Source organism: Populus nigra, chromosome 14, assembly GCF_951802175.1.
Source record: "Populus nigra chromosome 14, ddPopNigr1.1, whole genome shotgun sequence".
Taxonomy (NCBI): domain Eukaryota; kingdom Viridiplantae; phylum Streptophyta; class Magnoliopsida; order Malpighiales; family Salicaceae; genus Populus; species Populus nigra.
This window is the reverse complement of record NC_084865.1, coordinates 9,057,040-9,062,063: the sequence shown is the minus strand read 5'-3', so window position 1 is coordinate 9,062,063 and position 5,024 is coordinate 9,057,040.

The window sequence follows — 5,024 nt, the reverse complement described above, 5'->3', positions numbered from 1 at the left end:
AGACTATCTATTCACATTCTAATGTTAGGAATGATGTTTTCTGCGGATAAGAAGATAAGGATTGTTACCAAGTCAAGCGGTTGCCATCCACTTAACAATTAGTCATCAAATCAATAGTCTGAATTTTGGCTTATAAAAGGAGGCATTTGCCATGCATTTAGACATCTTGGTTTTCAGATCAAGATCTTGCTCTTGCTCTCTTTCTTTGTATTTTGTATGTTCAAGTTTTATTCCATGTTATATTTTCCTTAATCTCTTGTTTATGCTTTTCATTTTCTTTACTATACTTATATAATTATGTTCTTATCTTATTTATCTATGTTTCTCTTATTCATAATATTCAGCTAAGTTTATTTTGTTAAGGTGAAAAGGGTACACTAATGGTGTAAGAATAAGCATAATATAAACTCAACATGGACTTTAATGTTTGATACTAACATGTTTTGTATTTGTTATCTTACTCACTTTTAATACCTTGCTAGTTAAATTGTTAATCTAGATTTGTTTTGTACAACCCTTGGTACAACAAATACTTGGCACTTTCATAGCCAACGGTATGATATAACCGACACCTGAGCTATGAAAGGAACTTGCTTTTTTGTGAATATAAGTTATCACCATGAATACCTGATAATATTTACAAGTATTGACATTACTTGAATAAGATAATTAATGTAATCATGTTAACAATTTATAATCCGATTGGAACCTCCTTTGTGTGTGGTTTCCAGTCAAGTAATAAAAAGAGTTTATACTATACTTGTTTGAAATACCATTAGTGGATCCTCTAACCATGACAATTATTTTATCATTGTTTAATCCTTACATCAATATCACATCTCAAAAGTTCTCTTCAACTCCTTTTTATTTATTGTTTATAATTTTATATAGTTCACCTCCCTATAATTCGACCTCGGTCTTGTCGGGTTATTTATTACTTCGACACTTCTGCATTTGGGATAAGACATCAACTTAATGATCGTGTCACATAACAATCATAATTCTTTCATATACTTGGTATATACAAAACATAGTACACATAAACACATCAATTATTGAAACTAACTTATTGCGATGTCACGGTCGCACAAATTAATTATCCTAGCTTAAATAAACAAGATAGTATAAAGTAAGCAAGGGGCCAATCCCACGAGAAAGTTTTAGTTCAGATTTTTATGCTATACTATATGCAATCGGGGGGGGGGGGATTTTGAGATTATCTAGACTATAACAGAATTAAACAATCAAGCTAAATTAAATAAATTAGAAAACTGTCAAGAGAACAAACCTTGGTTTCAAGTAAACATACACCTATAGAAATTACAACCAATCATTGAAACAAAACATCAATTTATATTCTGAATCCTTATCTTTTCTTAACATTAGTTAGTTAACAGATCCATTGTATAACTAACCCTAACAATCAAATAATCACAATGTCTGCACTAGTAATTAAAATTCAATGACAACCTTAAGAATTAGATAAGTTGATTAATCTAGACAACATAACTATCTGTAGTTCATGCTTGACTTGATTGAATGTTTTCCCTAAGATTAATAACATAGATCCGTCACAATGATTAAACTTAGTTGCTTCACAAGTTCATATATCACAACTCTAGTTTTGATAGCAAACTTAGCAATAGATTGTTCATAATAATAACTTAGAGTCTGCTCTAGCAATTAAAATAAACAATCCTGAGAAATAAGTATAGGAAAACAAACATATTCATTCATCATATAAACTAAAAAGAAAAGGTAAAATAAATTTCACAGTTCTTGAAATCCGAAGGTTTCTGTGTCCTTGTAATCAAGAAAAAGAGTTTAGCCTTGTATGTCTATTGAACAACTAATAAAAAAGAAAGAAGAATGCATGATTTCGGGTTTTTTAGAGGAAGGTGCATTTTTTTTTCCTTGGCTGACTGCCCCCCTCTTCTTTTATATCTTTCTTTTTATTTGATAGGAAACCCTAATATCTCTTTTCCTACAAAATAGTCCTTACCTAAGAAGACAATTTACATTTAAGTAGTTCAATAACTATTTTCCTAAAAAAAAAAGAAATAGCCTTGCACAAAATCCTCAAACTTTGACTTTGGACTTATAAGAGTTAAATTTTCAAAATAAAGACTTGGATGTCGGTTTGGATGTTTGGGAAGTAATTTGAACTTGTTTCTTCACAAAACCTGTTTGCTAGTATAATTCATGTGACATCTTAGAAAAATCATATCTCTCTCATATAAGCTCCTTTTCTACTGAAATTTGATATGATGATAGGTCTTCGAGTCAGGAATCCAAACAAATTAAGTTTGCATCAAATGGACTTCTCTAGCTCAAGATATTCAAGTCGGAATGGCCAAATCAACATTAGCAGAATACAAGATTTGTCTTTGAAGGCTGCGATTTCCATGCTCTTTCTCTTTTTAGTTTTCTTGTCATATATTTATAGAAAGGTATGGATTTTAGCTTTCTAATTCCATTAGAATAACTTCCTTTCGACCTCTAGAGCTTAAGTTCTGCACAAAACATCGATCGGAGGTCAAATCTGCCAATTATCTCTAATTTACTTCTTTTGAATCTTACATCCGAAAGTGCCTTCAAACACATATAACAAAGAATATCAACGAATTTTATATATAAAACATAGGCAAAATTCTAAGTAAATGTGGAAAAAACTATTAAATAATATGGTTGCATCATAACTTATAACTCCCAAATTCAGTTATCCCCTTAGAACACCATTAGCCGAAGCCAGTCATTCATTCATCCCGGTCATCCACTTAGGATGCCATTAGCCGAAGCTAATCATTTGTCCATCTTGGTCATCCCCTTAGGATGCTATTAGCTGAAGCTAATAATTTATTTACCCCGGTCATCCACTTAGGATGCCATTAGCTTAAGTTAATTATTTATATCATTTATTCACCCCGGTCATCCACTTAGGATGCCATTAGTCGAAGCTAATCATTTATATCATTTATTCATCCTGGTCATCCTCTAAGGATTCCATTAGTCGAAGCTAATCATTTATTCATCCCGATCATCCTCTTAGGATGCCATTAGCCGAAGCTAATCATTTATATCATTTATTCATCTCGGTCATCCTCTGAGGATGCCATTAGCTGAAGCTACTTATTTATTCATCCTCTTAGGATACCATTAGCCGAAGCTAATCAATAACCAATCAAACGTTCCATAGACAGTTTATGAAATCACTATAATATGATAATATATCTTTTGTAATGCTCATTGAAACAATTCATAACAATTTGACATTCACTATAACATAATAGCAAACCCTTTATAATACTCGTACAGACATTCCATAATAGTTTAGCGTTCAATATAACACAACAATAGATCCCTTGTAATACTCAAACAAGCACTCTGTAACAATTTAGCATTCTGCATAACACAACATTAAATCCTTCGCAATATTCATACAAATATTCGTGACAATTAACATTTAGTATAATATAATGATAGATCCTTTGTAATACTTATACGACTATTCATGATAGTTAATGTTCAGTACAATATAATAATAGATCCTTCATAATACTAATACAAATATTCGTAAAAATTTAGCATTTTATATTAACTCCTTCACAATATTCATATAAATATTCTTGACAATTTACATTCAGTATAATATAACAATAGATCCTTCATAGTACTCATACAACTATTCGTGATAGTTAATGTTTAATACAATACACCAATAGATCCTTTGTAATACTTATACGAACATTCATGACAATTTAGCATTCCATATAGCACCACAATAGATCCATCATAATAAATTCACTTCAGAAATTCATGTTACGTTAGAAGAGGGTGGAAATCACCTACCTGTTCCACCCGTTGGGTGTCCTTGTCCTAATGAAGGTCCGATCTGGGTCTCACACCTAAAACATCAAAGGCCATAAATCAGTACATTCATATTCAGTAATCACTCAACTTGTCACCATGCATCTTTCAAGCATACACAAGTTCATACTCAAGTGTTCCACACAGTACAATCATACCAAGCAATCATTTTAATCACTTGACCAAAACAAATACATAAATCTGTTGTAGAAATTAGTTAGCGAAAAACTAGTTTGCTAGTGATGTAGATTCATCAATAGACTGATTGTTGGAGCACAGAATCGTCAGCGAATTGATTCACTGTTAACACCACAATTCAGTAGTGGAAACTGATTCGCTGTAGACAACACAATTCGGCAGTGAAAATTGAGTCGCTACAGATAACACAATTCGACAGTGAAAACCGAGTCACTGCGGACAATACAATTTAGCAGCGAAAATTGAGTCGCTGCAAACACCACAATTCAGCAGTGCTGTGAGATCTGCCTCGCTGTAGATAACACAATTTGGCAGCGAAAACTAAGTCGCCGTGGATAATATAATTTTAGCAACGAAAACTAATTCGCTGCGACAACACAATTTGACAACGAAAATTGACTCGCTGCAAACACCATAATTTGACAGCGCAGTGAGAACTGACTTACTGTAGATAACACAATTCGGTAGCGAAAACTAATTCTCTGCTGACAACACAATCCGATAATGAAAACTAACTCGTTGCAAATTGTGTGATTCAGAAATTGACAGCCAAATGTGCCGTTGCCGATTCAAAAATCAGCAGTGATGGTGGGGTCAATTTCTAGCTTTACCCTCTTTTTTTATTTTTGGTGTTTACAGTAACATTTAAATTATCAAGACATGATTTTTGGTTTTTTATTAAAACTTGTTTTTTAGAATACGATGATTATTTATTTAAAAAATGTGCTACTATTAAAAAAAAGATATATTTTTGTCAAAATAGAAAAGAAATGAATGAATAACGAAAAAAAGTTTGAGTGGATTAAAATAATTAGAATTTTTATGAATTTTTATTTTAATTGTTTTAAGTATTTATTTTAAAAAATGTTGTTAATAAAAAGCACATATAAAAAATATATAAATAATAAAAGAGAATTTCGATAAAAGAAATATTTTTTTTAAAATTTAGATCATTGAAG